Source organism: Puma concolor, chromosome E4, assembly GCF_028749965.1.
Source record: "Puma concolor isolate L17-30 chromosome E4, mPumCon1.1.hap2, whole genome shotgun sequence".
In the NCBI taxonomy this organism is placed as follows: domain Eukaryota; kingdom Metazoa; phylum Chordata; class Mammalia; order Carnivora; family Felidae; genus Puma; species Puma concolor.
Window position 1 is genome coordinate 43,351,772 of NC_141683.1, and position 22,683 is coordinate 43,374,454.

A 22,683-nucleotide genomic window follows, 5' to 3' on the forward strand; every position below is an offset into this window, starting at 1 on the left:
CACTGGGGCTAGAAACTGTGTGAGCATTTTCTTTCTATTTAATCACCAGAGCAAGAATTTGGCACATAGAGGGCACTCAGCAAATACTCATTGAGTGAGTGCAGCCAGGAAAGGACAATGTGAAGAATGTACAGTGGAAACCTAGGTGGCAGAGAAGTGGGAGTGGGGTTTAGAGATGTTTGGGGCAAACTTCCTACAAATGAGGTCATCTGTGTAGATACCATTGTTCTTGTTTTTGTTCTTGTTGCTGTTTGCTTTAGAATAAACCTTGACTGGGGTGCCTGGGTGGCTCAGTCAGTAGAGTATCTGACTCTTGATCTCAGCTCAGGTCTTGATCTCAGGGTTGTGAGTTTGGGCCTTACATTGGGCTCTGTGCTGGGCATAAAGCCTACTTAAAAAATAAAAATAAAAAACAAATAAAACAAATCTTGACTAGGATTGCTCATCTGGGAAGGGTAAGCCATTTACTTTCCTGGAGCAGAGACAAGAAATAGGGAAGGAGGTTGGGCAGTGCCAGTTTGCATTCTTTGACGGCATTGACCTACCTGATGCTTCTTGAGCTAGGTAGGGGCACAGAACCTGCAAGGATGGGTTTTTATATCCTAATTCTCTGTTCCTCCCTCACTCTCTGAGAGACAGAGGCAGAGAACACCTCATGGTGGGAGGTAGCCTGTGACATGCCTTATTTGTTCTCTCTTTTCCCAACCTTTTGGGAAGGCCCCTCAGAGCTTGGGAAGTGGGAAGTGGTTCCCATCCATGGTTTCTCTCTTGCTCACTGCAGGGCTGGCAGGAATAGGCTGGTTCCCACCCTGTGACATCATGTCAATCTTCCTTTGCATCTTGAGCTTCTGCTGCCTCCCAGTTTCTATTTCCAGGGGAACATGGCGGCTGAGTCTATATTTGGTGGGATGTTCTGCTTCCCTTTGGCACATTTGACTCAGGCTGTGTTAATTAGACAAATTCAAGAGCCTGGAAACTGGAAACTGGAGTTCTGTGGCCTTTGCTACTTGTGTACCCCTGAGGCTGCCAGGGATAATGTGGCTGTTTTGGGCATAGTTCTTCCTGCCATTTGCATGATGAGGAATTCATCTTCTTCCAGGAAAAACTGTCTTAGTAAAGAATTTATTGTATGGTCTTTTGCCTTGAATGGCCTCATGAGTCTTCTGAGTCAAATTTATTTGTTCACTGAGTAGATATTTATTGAGTACCTACTGGGTACACAGGTCTCTGATAACAAGTACTAATAAAGGAATTAAATAAGAGTCATGTGAAAACCATAGATAGTTGTTTCCAAGGGTGTTGAGAGGATATAGAGATTATATTTTGAAAGTGATCAGTATGGGCTTTATAAGAAGGTGGAGTTTGAGTTGGACTCTCAAGGGTAGGATTTTGATTGGGGGCAGACTTGGGTGGAGGGGGGCTATAAAATGGAATTCCAGGTGGAGGAGATTGTGTGAGCAAAGGTGGGAGAAGGATGTATATGGGATCTGGCAAATGGATCAATATTATTTGAGCAAAGGATTTGTGTGGTGATGTGGTGGTAAGATGAATTCAGAAATGAAGGCTGGGGCTAGACAGTGGGAGCACTTTGGGGGTTACATGGGGCATCACAGAAGGTTTTACACCAGGGATGTAGTAGATGAAATTTGGATTTTAGGAAGCATCTTCCAAAAGAGCTATCTCCTGGAGGATAAATTAAAGGGAGGAGAAACTGAAAGCAAGGAGACCAGTTCAGCTCAAGTCAATAATATATGCTAATATTTATTTCACATAGGTTAAATCATTTAATTTGCACAGCAATCCTCTGAGGTTGATACTATTATTATCTCTCTGTTTTAGCCAAGAAAATGAATGCACAGTGAGATTAGATGACTTATCCAACGTTATATAGCTGGTGAACCATGTCACTAGGATTTGCACTGAGGCAGTCTGGCTCTAGCATTTACATTCTCTTTACACTGCATGATACATTTTTCTGTATGTTTTGAACCCAAACCATGTGGAAGGAGCCACTAGCAACACAGACATGTAAATAAAACACAGTAAAACACATATAGTTTTGTCTTTCATCACTTAGTTGAGAGGTAATTATTTGGATAGTTCAAATGATAATTAAGTCTTGAACTATGGTGATAGTAACAGAAAAAGGGGAATGATTGACAGAATATGGTGCATCTCTGTGAGATGCATCTCTTAAAGATTACTTACTGTCCTTTTTTTTTTGCCTGATGTCCTGTGTCTTACAAACCATTATTTCATATATTGTGTCTAATTTATGGCATTTCAAATGGTAGTTTAAATATGCTCCCTTTTGTTTCATCTTGGCCAGAAGCCAAATCTCTGTCATTTTTATTACACCTATATTTCAAATGAGTAAATTGAATAAAGAGCCAGCCCAAGATTCCAAATTGTAAGTGTCCTTAAACCTCACAGCAAGCAGTCTTTAAGCACGTTCTGGTAGTTATTCTGCTTTTCTATTACCATCACTGTAGTTCAAAATTTAATTATCATCTGAACTGTCCAAATAATGGCTTAATTATTAAGAAGGACAAAACTATGTGTATTTTGTTTACACTTACGTGTTTACATGAAGTGAACTCTATGCTTGTCCCAGTTTATTATCTTGAAAATTTCCAGGCCACACTGCAGAGAAGGGAAAATCAAATAGATGTCAGGCTCCCTGAAATGAGGGGACAAAGCTGAGAGTCTGGTCAGTTGTAGTTCTCAGGACAGAGTAGCAGAGAGGGGAGAGTTGCATATAGATCTCCAGAGATTTTTAGGTCCCTTTTGAGGATTCAGCTGAGTACTTATGAGTGCCTGTCTGTGAGAAAACTACCTAAGCCTGGATAAAGAACTGCCTGAAAGGATTAGAGGTAACAGCCCTTACACAGAGTCAGAAATAGTGCCTATTCTCAATAGCCACACTAGAAACCTCAAGGTTCAAGGACATTGAGTGGAGTACACAAAAGAGTTTTCTTCAGCACTTGGGATTAATGAGCTCTAGATTAGATACTACTCTAGTTCTGCATAACAAATGTTAAAAGCAGGACACAAAAGGACTGAATTGTTTCCAAGAAACTGCATCAAAAACAAAGATCACAAATACTTGTGGGTAAAAATTTAGCATACAGTAAGATAAAATTTACAGTGTCAGCTATCCAATCAAAAATGATCAGCCATGCAAAGAAGATACAGTCTGTAATGAGATGAGTCAGTCAACTGACATTGAATCAGAATTGACCCAGATGTTAGAATTAGCAGACAAGGCCATTAAAAATAATTACAACAGTATGCCATATGTTAAAAAAGTTAAGACATGGGAGATATAAAAGGCCAGATTCAACTTTTAAAAATGAGAATTACAATGTGTGGATAATACACTGGATGAGACTAGTGGTAGGTAAGACTTTGTAGAAGGAAAGTTTGGTGAACTTAAAGTCATAGCAACAGAAAATATCCAGAAAGAAAGAAAAAGAAAGAAAGAAAGAAAGAAAGAAAGAAAGAAAGAAAGAAAGAAAGAAAGAAAAGAAAGGAAGAAGGGAGGGAGGGAGGAAAAGAAACAAAGAAAAAGAAAGAAAGAATAAAAGAAAGAAAAAAGAAAGAAAGGAAGAAAGGAAGAAGGGAGGGAGGGAGGAAAAGAAAGAAAAAGAAAGAATGAAAGAAAAAAAAGAAAAAGAAAAAAGGAAGGGAGAATTTTAAGAATGAATAGAGCATTAGTAAGCTGTGGAACAACGTTAAGTGACCTAATATGCATGTAATTGGAGTTTACAAAGGAAAAGAGAGAGAGAGAGAGAGAGAGAGAGAGAGAAAGAGAGTGTGAGAGAGAGAGAGAGAGAGAGAGAGAGAGAGAGGACAGAAAAAATTATTTGGAGAAATAATGGGTGAAATTTCTAAATTTGTTGAAAACTATAAACTCTCAGCTCCAAGAAGCTCACAAACTCCAAGCACAAGGAACCTGAAGAAAACTACACCAAGTCACATGACAAGCAAGTTGCTCAAAACCATCAGTAAAGAGAAAATCTGAAAAGCAGCCAGAGGAAGGAGACACTATATGTACAGAGTTGGGACAAAGATAAGGATGAGAGCAGATTTCTTTTGGAAAAACAAGCAAATTAAAGGAAGAAGTACTGAAAGACAAATACCCCTGTCAACCTAAATTTTATGTCCAAAGAACATATCTTTCAAATATGAAGGAAAAATGAAGATTTTTCAGACATGGAAAAGACATACTTATTATTAAAAACTCTTTAAATTCTTTAAGAGAAAGTAAACTGTTTAAACAAAAGCAGTAACAGTGTAGTGTAGTGTGGGATTTGTAGTATATATAAAAATGATAGGTAGGGTAGCAGCAAAACAAGGGTTAGGAAGAGAAAATAGAAATGCACAATTATAACGTTCTTACACTATATGAAGTAGTATGCCCTCACTTTACTGCATAAGGTAAATATGCATACTATAAACCCTAAAGCAACCATGAAAATAACAAAGCAGAGAGTTATAGAGTAAACTATGTATAAAGTGGAAATAAAATAGAATCATACAGATATTCAACTTATCCAAAATAAGGCAGAAAAAGAAGAGGGAAAGAACTACTAGAATGGACAAATAGAAAGATAAAAAGATAATAGATTAATACAACCATATCCATAAATACCCCAATTAAATAACAGAGATTGTCAGGTTGGAAAAAAACTATATATACTGCCTATAGGAAATACACTGAATATAAAGACACAAACTTTATAGCACTAAAAACCTATATTAGAAAAAAAAAAGTCTCAGGTCAGTGACTCAGATTCTGTCCTAAGAAACTAGAAAGAGCAAAGTAAACCCCAAGGAAGTAGGAAGGAAAGAATAAGAGCAGAAATAAATTAGAAAACAGAAAAATAGAAAAAAATTAATGAAACCAAAAGCTAGTTCTTTGAGAAGGCCAATAAAATTGATAAACTTCTAGCCAGACTGATCAGGGAAAAAATGAAGGAACATACAATTACCAGTGTCAGGAGAGGTGACATCACTGTAGATTTTACAGGTGTTAAAAAAAGAATAAGGATAATGTTATGAACAATTTTTTACCAGTAAATTCTACAATTTAGATCAAATTGACAAATTCCTTGAAAGATAGAAGCTAACAAAGCTAGCTTAGAAAGAGACAAATAACCTGAATAGCTGCATTATGTATTTAATTTTTGGCTGAAAACGTTTCTACAAAGACAATTCTAGGGCCAGATAATGTCACCAGTGAATTCTACCAAACATTTAAATAGGAAACTTACACAAACTCTTCCCAGAAAATTGAAGAGGAAGGAATACTTCCTAACTCATTTTATAAGGCCAGCATTGCAATGATAACCGAAAACAGACAAAAACACCGGAAGGAAAGAACATTACAAACCATTATCCCTCATGGACATAATTGCAAAAATTCTGAACAAAATTTTAACAAACTGAATTCAAAAAGGTGGTAGATAAACCATGAAAATATGCTCAGCGTCATCAGTCATTTGAGAAAGACAAATTAAAACTTCAGTGGGGGCACCACTATATGTCTACCAGAATGACTAAAATTAAAAATGCTGATGATATGAAGTATTGGGAGGTGTGTGGAAGAATTGGAGCTCTTAAATGTTGGTGGTAGGAATGCAAAATGGCACACCACACTGAAAGACAGTTTAGCAATTTTTTAAAAAAGCTAAACATATCTGCAATATGATACTGGCATTTCACCCGTTACTCACCCAAGAACAATAAAAGCATATGCTTATACAATGACTTGTACACAAATGTTCACTGAGGCTTTTTTTTGGAATAGCCCCAAACTGGAAACAACCCAAATACCCATCAACTAAAGAATGGACAAACTGGTACATCAGTACAATGGAATACTACACAGTAATAAAAAGGAACAAACTATTGATAAAAGCTATAACATGGGGTGAATCTCAAAATAATTATGCTGAGTAGAAAAACAGACAAAAATGAGTATATAATGTGTGATTCTATAGATCTCCATTCTAGGAGATACACACTGATGTATAGTGGCAGGAAACAGTGCTTTCCAGGAGAGAATGGAGAAGTGGGGAAGGATGAGGGGGAGATTACCAAGGGGCACAAGAAAACCATTTGGGTCAATGAATATGTTCATTATCTTGATTTTGGTAATAGTTTGATATCTTATTCAATTATACTTCAGTAGAGCTCTTAAAAAATAATAATGACAACCTCAATGATTAAGAAGATATTGTGTGAAAACTATATACTACACAGTGCTCCAGAAAAGTTAGTCATTAATTATATATAAGGGATTAAAGATGACTATGTGATTGTAAGATTAGGAAATTGTAAGGATGGTGGTAGAAGTAATAGAAATAAAGGATAGGAAATGATTTGCAAAAGATGGTGATTCTGTTTTCCCAACTGTGACATATAGGTGGAATACCCAGAAGCTAGTTGGGAATGTGGAACCACAACTGCAGAGACGTGAGTGTGGCCACAAATATGTGCAAATGTTCACAGAGTTGAGGCTGGAGGCAGGAGGGTAGAGGAGATATTTGCAAGGACAGCATAGGGCAAGGGGAGAGTAGAAGTCTGTGGACACTCCTAGCAGATTGTATAGCAGTAATTGGGGGTACTGTTTGGGATAGAGTAATTAGAGGTTATCTGAAATGATGACACTGGAGTTGAGCCAGCCATGTAGAGATAAAAAAGAAAAGTGTTCCAGGCTGAGGAACAACTGGAGAGACCTAGAGATGGGAAAGACTTTGATGTGTTTTAGCAACTGTTTAGGAGGCCAGTGTGGCTAGAGTTGGTAAAGGAGGAAGAAGGTAGTTTAAGCCTTGGTTAGGTTGATAGGATGTAATGAGTTTAGATTTTATCTTCAGGGTAAAATCTATGATGTGTTTTTAGAAAGGTCATTATGGATAAGTTGCAGGTGGATAAGTACTTGTGGAGGAGGCAAGTGAGAAGTTTCTTTCAGTAGTTCAGATGGGGAATGGTAGTGACTTGGACTAGGATCACCATGGAGTGGATAGATTAAAGGTAGAAAGATCAGGGCTTGATAAAAACCAAGGTCAGGAATCTTGCCAGTGACAAAACCATTGGGCCTTAAAATATTAGAGTGGGAAGTGGTATTAAGGATTGCTCGGTAGAACTCCTTAACCAACTACCATGTTTCCCATTTTGCTCTGGACACATACCTTAGCACATAGCAATAATTATCTTTCAAATTAGTGTGGTCCTTCAAAGTTTCCAATGTGTGTTCATATATGGTGTTTCCTTCAAGGGCATGGTCCTACCCTCCCTTTATCTCAGCTTGTTGCTCTGGTGTTCTGCTCCAGCCTATTTGGTCATAGCTTGGTACTCAGGTGCAGGGAATGGTGGTTCCTGTGTTATAAAGTGGGACCTGGGGAAGGGTAGGAGATACAGATGATGGAAGAGAAGCTGAGGGAAGCAATTCCTCTCGAGACTGACTTCCAAGTACACAACCAGCCATCTTGTCTTCAGAGAAAGGCTAGCACTGCCTCCCTCTCTTCTTCGAAGCTTCTCCTTACATCCCAACCTATTGAAATCAGGCTCAGCATTTCAGAAAGCATGCTATACTGTCTTCTCTTCTAGGGAGTCTTTCCCTGCTTCCCTTATCTGTTGTCATCTCACATTGTTTTGAACTCTCACTTTTGTTTCTCTCTGGGCATTTGTCTCAGCTCAACATATTATTAATTATTTCAAACTTTCCCTGAGTGATTGTGTCTTTCACCTTTTTTTATGCCCTATGATCCTTACTGCATATAACTCATGCATATAGCAGGGACCTGGTGAAGGTTGTTGAATTGAACCCATTCAAGTTCAAATACAAGCTTCAGACATGGTAGGTACAGAGAAAAGTTAGAAGGGAACTAAGATTCCTATGTGAATGTTTGTTGATTCGAGAGAGAAAGAGTGCAAGCAGGAGGGAGGGAGGGAGGAAGGGAGAGGGGGAGGGAGGGAGGGGGAGAGAGAGAGAGAGAGAGAGAGAGAGAGAGAGAGAGAGAGAGAATGAATCCCAAGCAGCCTCCATACTCAGCATAGAACCTGACATGGGGCTTGATCCCATGACCCTGGGATCATGACCTGAGCCAAAATTAAGAGTCAGATGCTCAACCAACTGAGCAACCCAGGTGCTTCTGAATGTTTATTTTTTTAATTAAAGTTTTTCTGGCTGAGATATAATTGACACATAACATTGTATTAGTTTTAGGTGTGCAACATAATGATTTGATATATCGATATACTGCAAAATGATTATCACAGTAAGTTTATTACTATCTGTCACCACATATAGTTACAATTTTTTTTTCTGGAGATGAGACTTTTAAGATAGATCTATTCTTTTAACAACTTTCAAATATACAATACGGTATTGGTAATTATAGTCTTCATGTTGTCCATCGCATTCCCAAGGCTTATTTATCTTATAACTGGAAGTTTGTGCTTTTACACCACCTTCCTCCATTTCACCCACCCCCCACTCCCTGCCTCTGGAAACCAAGAGTCTGTTCTCTGTAGCTATGAGTTTGTTTTGTTTTAGATTCTACATATAAGTGAAATCATATGATATTTATCTTTCTCTGTTTGACTTATTTCACTTAGCATAACATCCTGTAGTTCCATTCGTTGTTGCAAATGGCAAGATCTCATTCCAATGTGTATGGAATATTGGAATGTTCCAATGTGTACACACACACACACACACACACACACACACACACACAAACGCACCGTATCTTCTTTATCCATTCATCTACTGATGGACACTGGGGTGGCTTCCATATCTTGACTATTGTAAATGATGCTACAATAAACCTATATCTTTTCAAGTTAGTGTTTTCATTTCTTTGGGTAAATAACCCAGTAGTGGCAGTAGTAGAATTACTGGGTCATACGGTATTTCTATTTTTAATTTTTGAGGACCCTCCATTCTATTTTCCACAGTGGCTGCACCAGTTTATGTTCCCACCAACAATGCACAAGGATTCCCTTTTCTCCACATTCTCACCAACACCTGTTATTTCTTGTCATTTGATGATGGACATTCTAACTGGTGTGAGGTGATATCTCATTGTGGTTTTGATTTTCATTTCCCTGTTGATTAGTGATGTTCAGCATCTTTTTCATGTATCCGTTGACCATCTGTATGTCATTTTTGAAAAAATGTCTATTTAGATCCTCTGCTCATTTTTAAATCATATATATGTGTGTATATACATATGTGTGTGTCTGTGCGTGTGTGCGTGTGCACGCATGTGCGCACACACACATATTTTTGGTGTTGAGTTGTATTAGTTCTTTATATATTTTGGATATTAATCCAGTATCAGATATATCATTAGCAGATATCATCTCCCATTTAGTAGGTTGCTCTTTCAATTTGTTGATGGTTTCCCTCCCTGTGCAAAAGCTTTTATTTTGGTGTAGTATTTCCCTTGCCTAGAAGACATATCTAGAAAAATGTTGCTAAGGCTAATGTTAAAGACATTACTGCCTATGTTTTCTTCTAGGAGTTTTGTGTTTTCATGTCTAACAATTAGGGGTTTAATCCATTTTGAGTTCATTTTTGTGTATGGTATATAAAAATGATCTAGTCTCATTCTTTTGCATGTAGCTATCCAGTTTTCCCAGCACCATTTATTGAAGAGACTGTCTTTTCCCCATTGTATATTCTTGCCTCTTTTATTATGGATTAGTTGACCAAATAGGTTTATTTCTGGGTTCTGTATTCTGTCCCATTCATCTATATGTCTATTTTTGTCAGCACCATACTTTTCTTTATTACTATAGCTTTGTAGTATATACTGAAATCTGGGATTGTGATACCTTAAGTTTCATTCTTCTTTCTCAAGATTGTTTTGATAATTTGTGGTCTTTTGTGGTTCCATAGAAATTTTAGGATTATTTTTTCTAGTTCTATGAAAACTGTTGTTGGTGTTTTGATAGGGAACGCATTGAATCTGTAGATTTCTTTGGGTAGTATGGACATTTTAACAATATTGATTATTCCAATCCATGGACATGGTAGGTCTTTCCATTTGTTTATATTATCTTCAGTGTCTTTCATAGTTTTAAGAGTACAGGTCTTTCACCTCCTTGGTTAACTTATTCCTAGGTATTTTATTCCTTTTGATGCAATTTTAAATGGAATTGTTTTCTTAATTTCTCTTCCTGATAGTTTGTTATTAGTGTATGGAAAAGCAACAAATTTCTGTATATTAGTTTTATATCCTGCAGCTTGGCTAAATTAATTACTTCTAATAGTTTTTTTTTGGTAGTCTTTAGGGTTTCCTATGTGTAGAATCATGTCATCTGCAAATAGTGACAAATAAGGACAGTCTAACTTATCCTTTCCCAGCTTGGATTCCTTTTATTTCTTTTTCTTGTGTGATGGTTGTGGCCAGGACTTCCAGGACCATGTTGAATAAAAGTGGTGAGAATGGACATCCATATCTTGTTCTAATCTCAGAGGAAAAGCTCTCAGTTTCTCACCACTGAATATGATGTTAGCTGTGAGTTTCTCATTTATGGCCTTTATTATGTTAAAGTATGTTCCCTCTAAACCCATTTTGTTGAGAGTTCTTACCATGAACAGATATTGCTTTTCTCAAATACTTTCTCTGTATCTATATGATCACATGATTTTTATCTTTCATTTTGTTAATGTGTATCGTATTGATTGATTTATGGATATTGAATCATTTTGCATCCCTGAAATAAATCTCACTTGATTGTGGTGAATGGTCCTTTTAATTTATTGTTGAATGTGGTTTGCTAATATTTTGTTGAGGATTTTTGCATATGTGCTCATCAGAGATATTGGCCTGTAGTGTTCTATCTCTCTCTCTCTCTCTCTCTCTCTCTCTCTCTCTCTTTCTCTCTTTCTTTCTTTTTTTCTTTCTTTCTTTTCCTATAAGGGTAATGCTGGCCTCATAGAATGCATTTATTTGGAAGCTTTTTTTTACCTCTGCTATATTTTGGAATAGTTTGAGGAGAATAGGTATTAACTCTTCTTGAAATGTTTGGTAGAATTTATCTATGAATCCCTCTGGTCCTGAACTGTTGTTTGTTGGGAGAGTTTTGATTACGAGTTCAATTTTGTTACTAGGCCAATTGGCCTGTTCATATTTTTTATTTCTCTTGATTGAGTTTTGGAAGATTGTATGCTTCTAGGATTTTATCCATTTCTTCTAGGTTGTTCAATTTGTTGGCATATAATTTTTCATTGTAGTCTCCTATAGCCTTTTATGTTTCTGTGGTGTTGGTTATTTCTCGTCTTTGATTTCTGATTTTATTTATTTGGGTTCTCTCTCTTTTTTTCTTGATGAGTCTGGTAAAAGATTTATCAATTTTATCTTTTCAAAGAACCAGCTCTTGGTTTCATTGATTTTTTTCTATTGTTTTTTTAAATCTCCATTTCATTTATTTCTGCTCTTACATTTATTATTTGCTTCCTTCTGCTAACTTTGGGTTTTGTTTGTTCTTTTCTAGTTCCTTGAAGTGTAGGGTTAGCTTGTTTATTTGAGATTTTTCTTGTTTCTTGAGGCAGGCCTATATCACTACACATTTTTCTCTTAGAACTACTTTTGCTGTGTCCCAAAGATGTTGGACTATACTGTTTTCATTTTCATTTGTCTCCATGTATTTTTTCTTTCCTCTTTGATTTCTTCATTGCCTCACTGGTTGCTTAGTAGCATGTTGTTTAACTTGCATGTGCTTTTGTTTTTTTCCAGTTTTTTTTTCTTGTTTCCACCTACCTTTGTAGTTGGAAAAAATGTGTGATATGATTTCAGTTTTCTTAAATTTAGTGAGATTTATTTTGCGGCCTAACATATGATTTATCCTGGTGACTGTTTCATGTACGCTTGAAATGAAATAGTATTATGTTGTTTTGGGATATATACTCATATATACCTGTTAAGTTCACCTTGTCTAATGTGATATTCACAGACTGTTCCCTTATTGATTTTTTTGTCTGAATGATGTATCCATTGATGTGAGTTAAAGTTTCCTTCTATTATTGTAATACTGTCAATTTTCTCCTTTATGTCTATTAGTATTTGCTTTATGTGTTTAAGTTCTCCAGTATTGGGTACATAGATATTTACAACTGTTATATCCTCTTGTTGTGTAATAATTTTATTATTCCTAATTATAGGCTTTTCTTTTCCACTTAAGGAAGTCTCTTTCACACTTCCTATAAGGCCAGTTTAGTGGTGATAAACTCCTTTAACTTTTGTTTGGGAAACTCTTTACTTCTCCTTCAATTGTCATAGATAACCTTGTCAGGTGGAGTATTCTTAGTTGTAGGTTTTTTTTTTTCCTTTCAGCACTTTGATATATCATGCCATTCCCTTCTGGCCTGCAAAGTTTCTGCTGAAAACCTAACTGATAGCCTTATGGGGTTTTCCTTGTGGTTTACTAGTTGCTTCTTTCTTGATGCTTTAAAAATTCTCTTTATCTTTAACTTTGACATTTTCATTAATATGCGTTGTGATGTGGACCTGCTTGGGTTCATATTGTTTGGAACTCTCTGTACTTCCAGAATCTGGATGTTTGTTCTTCCAGAATCTGGATGTTTGTTTCCCTTCCCCAGGTTAGGGAGGTTTTTAGCTATTATTTTTTCAAAGAACTTTTTTTTTTTTTTTGCCACTTTTTCTTTTTCTTTTTCCTCTGGGACACCTATAATGCAATGTTTGTTTGCTTGATGTTCAAGAAATCTATTCTTATTTTGTTTTATTCTTTTTTCTTTTTGCTGTTAAGCTTGGGTGATTCTTATTACCCTGTTTTCCAGATCACTGATCTGTTTCTGCATCCTCTAATCTACTGTTGAGTCCCTTTAGTGTATTTTTCATTTCAGTTTTTGTATCCTTCAACTACTATTGGTTCTTTTTTTTTATATGTTTTTTGTCTTTTTTGAAGTACTCACTATGTTCATCTACTCTTCCCTCCACTCCAGTGAGCATCTTTATGACCATTATTTTGAAATCTTTATCAGGTAAGTTGGTTATCTCCATTTCATTTAGCTTATTTTCCGAGGTTTTGTCTTGTTTTTTTTTTTTTTTTTTCCATTTGGTATGTATTCTTCTGTCTCATTTTGCTTGACTTTCTGTGTTTGTTTCTATTAATTAGACAGAAGAGCTACTTCTCCTAAACTTGAAGAAATTGTCTGGTGTATGGTCACCCCTGTGCAGACTGTGTGTGCCTGGTAATTTTGGCTGGCTGGATGGAGTAGTGGCTGACTTGGGTTGTGGATTCTGGGGCACTTCATGCTGTGGTTGCCCTGGTAGGATGACTAGAGTTGAAGTGGGCATGGACCAGGGTGGCCCGAGGGTTCCCTGGCAGGATAGCTGAACTTGAAGTGGGTACATGCTGGTGGAGTGCTGGGGCTCTCCATGAAGAAGATATCCTGGGAGGACAGTTGAAGCTGACATAGGTACAGGCTAGGGTGTTGTGTGGCACTCTGTGCATGGGGTGTCCTGGTGGGGTAGCTGGAGGTGAAGTAGGGTGTGGGTTGAGGGGTCCTGGCACTCTGTATTGAAGATGTCCTTGTTACTTGTCTGGAGCTGAAGTGGTATGAGCTAGGAGTGGTTCTGGAATGCTTTGTGCCTGGGTCATCTTGGTGATCTGGCTGGAGCTGTAGAGAGCACTGACCAGGGGTTTCCTGCACTGGGGCCACTGTGATAGGAGGATTGGGTTAGTGTGGCCTAGAGGCCTGTGGCTCACTGAGGTGCTAGGCTGGCTGGTCTCTGCTCCCATCCATACTGTCAAAGTAGAGGGGAAATGTAAACTGTGGCTCCCACCAACTTCTTCAACCTGAAGAGAGTTCTAGCAGCTACCCCACATTTGGCAGAGTTCTAGGGCTGGTTCCTTTATATTTTAGTTGCCCTTTTATTTTCTTTTATTCCCCCCCCCCCATATTTATATTTAAATTCCAGTTAGTTTCAGGTGTAGAATTAATGATTCATCACTTACATACAATACCCAGTGCTCATCACAAGTACCCTTCTTAATACCCATCGCCTATTTAACCGGTCTCCCTGACCACCTCCTCTCCAACAACCCTCAGTTTGTTCTCTATAGTTAAGAGTCTATTTCCTGATTTGCATCTTTTGTTTCCCCCTCACTATGTTCATCTGTTTTGTTTCTTAAATTCACACTGCGGCATTTTTTTTTCTGTGCCCTGGGGCAAGTGAATCTACTCACAGTCTCTTAGTACTATTCCTCCCCACTGCAGTTTGCAATGTTGGGGATGAAGGTTTCCTTTGTTACCTGGGTCTCTTTTGCCATTCTCTCTGTAGTCTGTCTGTCTTTTTTTTTTTTTTTAATTTTTTTTTTCAACGTGTATTTATTTTTGGGACAGAGAGAGACAGAGCATGAACGGGGGAGGGGCAGAGAGAAAGGGAGACACAGAATCGGAAACAGGCTCCAGGCTCTGAACCATCAGCCCAGAGCCTGACGCGGGGCTCGAACTCACGGACCGCGAGATCGTGACCTGACTGAAGTTGGACGCTTAACCGACTGCGCCACCCAGGCGCCCCTGTAGTCTGTCTTTCATTGTACAGAAGCTATTAAGTCAGCCCTCTGTTCTTCAGGAGGAACTGTTCTATATATAGGTGTGGATTTGGTGTGTCTATGGAGAAGGTGAGTTCAGGGTTTTCTTATGTCACCATCTTGGCTCAGAAGTCCATATTTTGTTTATTTATTCATCTGTTGATGGACACTTGGGTTATTTCCATGTTTGGTTATTGTAAATAATGCTGCAGTGAACATGAAGGTGTAGATATCTTTTCAAAAGAGTGATTTCATTCCATTGGGATAAATACCCAGTAGTGTAGTTGCTGGATCATATGGTAATTATATTTTTAATATTTTGAGGAACCTCCATTCTATTTTCCATGGTGGCTACTCCAATTTACATTCCCACCAACTTCATACAAAGGTTACCTTTTCTCCACATGCTTGCCAAGGCTTATTATTTCTTGTTATTTTAATGATAACCATTTTAACAGGTGTGAGGTGATAGCTCATTGTGGTTTTGATTTGCATTTCCCAAATGATTAGTGAGGTTGAGCACCTTTTCATTTACCTGTTGGCCATTTTGTGTATCTCCTTTGGAAAAATTCCTGTTTAGATCCTCTGCTCATTTTTTGGTTAGAGTGGTTTCTTTTTTCCTTTTGAGTTGTATGAGTTTTTTTTTTTATATTAACCCCTTATCAGATATATGATTTATAAATATTTTCTCCTGTTCAGTGTGTTGCCTTTTCATTTTGTTGGTGGTTTTCTTTAATGTGCAGAAGCTTTTTAGTGTGATGTAGTATTACTTGTTTATCTTTTCTTTGTTGCCTCCCCTGTGAATTTTGATTATAGTATCTCTACGCCAGGTATAAATGATGGAGTAGGAGTGGAGGTGGGGACAGAAAGGAAATAAAGGGAATAAATGGAGCACTTGGGGGTGCTAGAATTAGGAAAGTATGTCTGTGGCAAAATGCCCTTAGAGAACTACAATTCTGAGTATGAGCCTGACCACCATCCTAACTCTTCCTTGTTTAAAATTTAAAATAGTCTATGGGGAGATATTCTCTTTTTAGGATCATTATTCTGATTTTATTACAGAGCTCAGTTGGGAAATTAATTTTTTATTTTAGGAATTTGCTAGAATATATCTGTGGCAGAAACTGGTAAATACTCAATAAAGTCATTTCCTCCTCTTCCTGGGCATATAGCTTGACTACATTTCTCTGTCTTTCTTCTCCCTTGTAGTTAGGTATTGATGTAAAATGGAGCCCTGGGCAGTGGAATATGGGCAAAAGTAATGACTGACTAGGTCTGGCCCTTCCTGCATTATCATCTATGCTTTTTCTCTTCTTGTGTGCTGGCTGAATGCCAGAGATCCAGTCTAGAGGAGCACTATCCAGTAGAACTTTGGTGGTGATGAAATGTTCTAGAGCTCTGCTATCCAATATGGTAGCCATGCATTTACTGTGCACGTCAAATACAGCTAACAGGACCGGGGTACTGAATTTTTAATTTTATTTAATTTTAGTTAATTTAAATGGCTACAAGTGGCTAGTAGCTACCATGCTGGATAGCACAGCTTTTAATGGAAGGAGTCTGGTCTCTGAGTGACTGGATTGAGCAGAGTTCTTGGCCTACCTGCACAACATGGTAAAGTGCATGAGAAATACATATTTACTGTGTTAAGACACTGAGATATAATATCTGTTCCATAAAATGAGGGATACCTGCTGATATACCTACACTAAAAATTCATATGGTATGCATCTTCAACTGGAAAGCAATGTGTCTGGACAAACCCAATATCTAATATCAAACCTAATTATCTAGTGTCATTCCTAAATAGACAATTTAATCTTATTTCACCTCCCTTAAGCTCCCAGTTTTGCCCCCCATCCTATTTTCTCGGAGGGAAGTGATGAACAAAAGGCCATGAGGCAAACACTACCTCCTTTTCCTACTCAGGGTAGAAGAAACTGCTCAGGGTTCTGATTTCCTCTCCATCCTAGCTCACTGTGTAGGCTTGGGCAAATCACTTGTTATTATCTCTTGTTATTGACTTCTTTACCTATAAAATTATGATTTCTGGATTTGCTTTTTTTTTTGTAAATATATGCTCTCTTCAGCATCCTGTTTCTTCTTCTTTGCTTGGGTGATCCTCACTCCAAGTGCTTCTGGCTCAGGGCCCTTCCAGGCCTTTCTAAGTTCTATTCTGTGCCTCTGTCTTCACACCTTCATGTCTTTCCTCTTTATCATTGATTATGCCCATACCTGTTAATACTGCCTCACACCTCATCGCTTTCAGCCTCTCCAGCCTCATTTCCATGTCAAACTCTGCTCAGATGGCTTTTAGGAATATCACTATAATGCCCTTCTGTTCATCTTCAAAAGGGTGGGATCTGGGAACAGATGAGTCTCCCCTGTCTGAGTACTTAATCCTGTGACATGGTTTTTCTCCCATATCTATAAATTCTAGGCTTTTACTTCCTCCACTCCCAGAGTGTCTGAAGAATTAAAAGTTTGTAAATTGCCTTGAATTCCTTGGGGATAACTAGCAAGTGTAAAGAATAAAAATCATTTCATATAAAGCTGTTGAAAAACAGGCAGTGAATTGATTCACAGTCTCCCCCATTGGGCTATGATTATGAGTGTCTCAGATGAAATATCACATTTCAGCAAGACAGGTGATGCCTGTGTTAGGCTGCTAATTGTAATAAAAAGCTTAATTTGCACTTCTGTTTCTCATTCCAGTGGGTTGGGGAGTGGGGGTGGCAAGGATGGGGCTATTCAGGGAGTCTTTATAAGCTTGTCCTTGAGTTGGTGATGGGAAAATGATTGTTCCAGCATTGTACAGTCAAAGCTTGACTGCTGTGTGCCATTAGCTCCCCAGCTATTCTGTTTCTCAATAACATTATCATTTTTTCTGTCTCCTAAGGTATAAGCTTTGCATTCATCACTTACTCACCTACCTCTTCCTTTTATTTTCCTTACGCTTGTCCTCCCCTCCTTTCTCCTTTTCTTGTACCCCCATTTCTCTTTTCTTCCCTTCCTTTCTTTTACCATAATTCCTTAATAATTTTGATTATCTATTATATTGAAGAGACTGAAATAAGGTGATGAATGAGATTAAAAAAGTTCCCTGCCATTGTGTAATTGCAAACTATGATGGTTGACAAACAATGATACAAGGAATTCTGACAAAGAGTTATTTAGTTGTTCATTCAACAAATAATTAAATAGAGCTTACTGTGAGCCAGGCAGTGTTCTACAGACTTAGGATACACCAGTGAACAACTGATAGTGGGGATATGATGGGTAAAGCACAGCCTTCTCTGAGATTGCAAAGCAGGTAATCTTGTCTCACCTAAAGGGTCTAGAGGGACCCCAGAGAAGAGGTGCTTTGATTGAACCCAGCAGGATGAGAAGAAATTAGTTTGGCCAAAAGGGTCAGGGGAAATGGTTCAGCTAGCTGTTGCAGGGGAGGAGCTTGTGAGAAAGAAGGAAAAGTTTATTCACTGCTAGTGCATATGGTGTATGGGTCCAGAGTGGCAAAAATGAGTCCTGAGACCCAGGCAGGGACCAATCCATAACGGCCATCTAAGCCACCGCAGTGAGTCCAGAATTCATTCAGGGCATTTGAAGACCACTGAAGGTAAGGACAATTTGTATTGGAACTGTCCAACAGAACTTTCTGTGATGGTGGAGATTCTGCGATGGCCAGTATGGTAGCAACTAAGCATGGTAACTTTTGCATACTTGAAATATGGACTATTGTGCCTAAGGAACTGAATTTTATTTATTTTATTTTATTTTATTTTATTTTATTTTATTTTATTTTATTTTATTTTATTTTATTTTATTTAAATTTAAATGGCCACACGTGGCTAAAAGCTACCTTATTGGACAGTGCATATCTGAATCATCTTTTCAAATCATATCCAGAATTACAACCACGTGTTTTCTGCACTGCACCGCCGTGTGGCCTTCTGCTCCTGTGAAGCCTTTCCCAACCACTGAGGCCCGAGGTACCAATCAAATCTCCCAGTTAATTGGATAGCAACTTCCTACAGGTTCTTATGTGTGTCTGCCTTCTTCCTTCACACTCTCAGACTGAGGACTACTCTTGGCTTTTGTTTTTATCCTATGGCAGGGCACATAGCCTCTGTTCACTGAGTAATTTTTGTTTCGGGATTGACTCTTGTTTTCCTTCCTGGGCTGATTATGGGTAAAAAGCTCAAGGATGCAGACACTAGCTTGGTCTATGGGCTGCCCCATTAGATTTGTATATCCCAGCCCCCTGAATGTGCATGGGGGACATCTGCCTGAGAAGCCAACCTGCATGGCCTCTCAGAGTCCTGCCAGAATCTCTCACTTGTCCACCCCTTGGACACTTCAATTCTGTGAATGAAGTGAGGTAGAGGGATTCTCTGCTTCTTCATGGAAAGGCAAGATGTCACTTCATGGCGCCTTGTTGCCACCCAGAAGAACTGTTGGGTTGCTCTTCTAAAAGCCTTATGGTGACAGGGGGCTTGCTTTCCATTCCTGTATTTTCTCTTGACAGTCAAATCACTTTCCCACTGGGGTTTACAGCTTAAAACTGATTGGGAAAGGGTCTTATTTCCACGCTTATGTTTTCAGCTTGAAGCATAAAAGAAAATGTTCTTATGCTTTTAATTGATTTGGGGATAATCAATGATCCACCACTTTTCTTGCTTCCCTCAGTCACCAGAGCCAAAGATGTGTGAAGCTCCCACCTGAGTTCTCTCATGTGATTAGCCCAGGGCTAGTTCTTCTCTCTCTGGAAGTACAGATAGTGTTGCCCCATTTTCAGAGTACATAGAAGATAAGGGACATGGTAATTTTAGTGATGGAATGAAGATTTTGCCCTGGCAGAGTCTCAGTTCCCACTTGGAGAATGTATTTTCATAGAATTAACGACAGACTGTCGCAAATATCATTTAGTCAGTGCTTATATTTTCTCAGTGTCCCTTCGGTTGTTGTGACCTGCAGTGACAGGGGCCTCATTGCCACTTGAGGCTGTCCTCCTGTCCTCAGGCCCTTCTGACTATTGGAACATACTTCACTGGGCTGAACTAAAATCTGCCCATGGGAGCTTTCACTCCTGGCTTCTGGCCTTCCTCTGGGGACCTGATAAGCCCAGCCTCATCATCCCTCCTTCACATGAATACCCCTGAGTATTTGATGATAGCCCAGTCTTCTCTTCTCTACTAGGCTCCCAGAGTTCTTTTAATGATTTCTTGGCGGATGGGATATCAAGCCCCAGTCCTCTTGGCTGGCCGTTTTTAGTTTCTCCTCAGAGCAAGCACCCAGAAAAAAACAGATCAGCTTTATGTAGAGATGTGGAGAATTAGCATCCTGGGCAGAAATGGCATGAAATCTTGTGTAGTTGTGTATCACAGGGAGGCCCAAAGTAGTGGTCCTGCCTGCATAGTGAGGGAATCTTACTTTTTGTCCTGTGTCCTCAGACAGACTCAGCTGTGGGAGGATATGTCTCTCATTTGCATCAACACTGTCTGGCACAGTGTCTCATCCAGAGTGGGTACTTGGTGAATATTTGCTGTTGGGCTGTGGGGATGATATCAGTCCTGCTTTAGAGCAGAGGGCGTCCAGAGAGAGAATGAAATGAGATGGGATGCATGTAGGATCTAAAGAGCACTTCAAGTGAGGGCACAGAGCTTACAATTAATTCAAAAAATAAATGAAGAGGCAGTGGAAGGAACTGAAGGAAGAGACTGAAGTGGCTGCAGCCACAAGAAAGATGATATTAGGAGAGGCAGACTCTGTATTGGGATGGGAGAGGTGAGAAGCAGAACACTTGTTGTTTTCCATTTCTCCAGGAGACTCCTTCTTGAGGCCTCCCCCTCTGCATAAATGATGGCCACTCCTTACAATGGCTCTCAGAAGCAGGAGACAGGGCAGGACTGTTGTGTTCTTTGTTCAGATGAGCAAAGGGCCCAGGGGATTTGCCTCACCTTCCCAAGGGAAGAGGATCAGTTATGGACCCAGCGTTCCTGCGGCCATTCATGTCACTGTGGGGATTGGCTTCAGTGAATTCAGGGATGGCCAGAAATGAGAGGTTAGGAAACTGGAGAAAGTTGAGAGAGCTTTTAAAAGAAGCCATGCTGTTCGTGGTGTTTGGTGGTGCCAGTTTGATTCAGTTCAGTAGCTATTTGTTGAGTCTCTGTGTGTCCTTCCTGCTGGAAAGAATAGTCATGTGCTCTATTCCTTCAGAAAAGCAATATGGGCATGAAGGTCAGTGACAGCTACCCTTCAACAGGGGAATGCGTTTAATTTATGAGTTGGGGAAAGATATAACGGGCTCAAAGTGGTTGCTGAAAGCCATACCCTTTTGTATAATAAGAGATTAGAACTTGGTGTCTCTGGCTTAGAGGTGATTCTCTTAGGCTGCCAGCTCAGTGCTTGGCCCTGTGGCTCCATGTCTGAGAGCCCTAGGTCCTGTGGAAGTCACAAAGATGAACAAGATATGGTGAGCCACAACAAATTACAATCTAGCAAGGGAAGTAAGTCAGATGGACATGTAGCTATATAATTATATTATTCCACTATGCTGTTTTTACAAGGGAGGGAGAAATTGCTTCCTACTGAGAGGATAACTAGAAGCTTCATGAAGCAGGAGATAATTTGACATGCTGTTTGACCTCCAAACTTCCCCTGCCCTTATCTTTCCATCTCTATGCTTTCCACCCAGGTGGTCAAACCAAAATTCCAGAGGAGTCATTACTGATGCTTCTCTTTTTCCTCTTCTCTGACATCCAATCTGTTGCTGGTTTGCTTAGCATCTGTCTCCAGCATAGAACTTTATTCTATCCATTTCACTGTATTCACTGTCACCACTGAAACCCTGGACACAACCACCTGTTGCTGGGACTGTTGAAAGAACTTTCTAGGTGGCTTAAAATTCTGCTCATTTTCCTAGCCTATCAACAGTTTTTTTGCAGCAGCCAGAGTAATCTCCCCAAAAGGTAATTCAAGATCCTGGCACTCCTCTGCTCACAAAACCTATGTGGCTTCTTATATTAGTCAGTGAAATATTTTTTCACAGGTTTGTTTTTTTCCAGTTTGCATTTTATTGATGTCAGTGTTCAGACCTTGACCACATATTCCTGCAGTGGGAACAGCCTCTCCTCCTACTGCTGCTTCTTGGTCTTCAGGTTCTCTTTGTGCTTGGTCAGCTGGCAGCACCTGGCATATGTCTTCCTGGGCTGCAGATCCAGGGGCTTTCTTCTTCTTCTTCTTCTTCTTCTTCTTCTTCTTCTTCTTCTTCTTCTTCTTCTAATGTTTCTTTTGAGAGAGGGAGGGAGGGAGGGAGGGAGAGAGAGAGAGAGAGAGAAAGTGTGGGGGGGGGGGAACAGAGAGAGAGGGAGACAGATCCCAAGCAGGTCCCTTGCTGTCAGTGCAGATCCTGATGTGGGTCTCAAACCTGAGCCAAACTGTGAGATCATGACCTGAGCCAAAACCAAGAATTGGATGCTTAACTGACTGAACTAGCCAGGTGCCCCAGGGGCTTGTACTTCTTTCCCTTGTACAATTTCCTGAGGTTCCCTTTCTGAGTCTGGTTAATGACAGTGAGAACATGGGCAATAGATTTGCTAACAACTCAGATCTTGGAGAGTTTGGAAGGAAGCTGTGTGGCCTGTCACTTTGGTGACACACAGCTGGGACAGTTCCATCTTCAGGTTTTCTAGCTGTTTAGACAGCTCCCTCTTCTTGCTATGAAGGTATTGAGCCTTAATCCTGGCCATGGCTACACAAGCTGCTGCCACCTCCTCCTTGGGGAAGAGAACAATTTTAGATATTTCAAACAAGGAATATTAATATAAGATTTTGTTGCATAGATGAAATAGAGGATGGGAGGCAACCAGAGCAGGAAACCGCTTCTAACTCTAGATTGGTAGGACCCAAACCCCAGAACCTAGAAGCTGCTCAACCATGATGCATCCTGCCTGCTGGGAGCTGTGACCTTAGAGGAAGGGGATGTCTTGTGGGAAGCTGCAAGGACAAAGGAGATGCCACCATTGTTGTAAAATGCCAATTGAAACCAAGAAGAGGGGAATACTCCGGCCTCTCTCTTCTTCCTGTATACTAGTCTTCCATTATCAA

General features: G+C 39.3%; 1 protein-coding gene and 1 pseudogene across 1 annotated transcript in view; one reads left to right on the plus strand and one right to left on the minus strand.

The window, feature by feature from the left end:
* CACNA1E (calcium voltage-gated channel subunit alpha1 E) overlaps positions 1–22,683 on the plus strand; it is a 660,165-nt gene that overhangs the window by 212,939 nt on the left and 424,543 nt on the right. The window lies entirely within an intron of this gene.
* LOC147572627 (large ribosomal subunit protein uL29-like) lies at positions 723–22,325 on the minus strand (annotated as a pseudogene).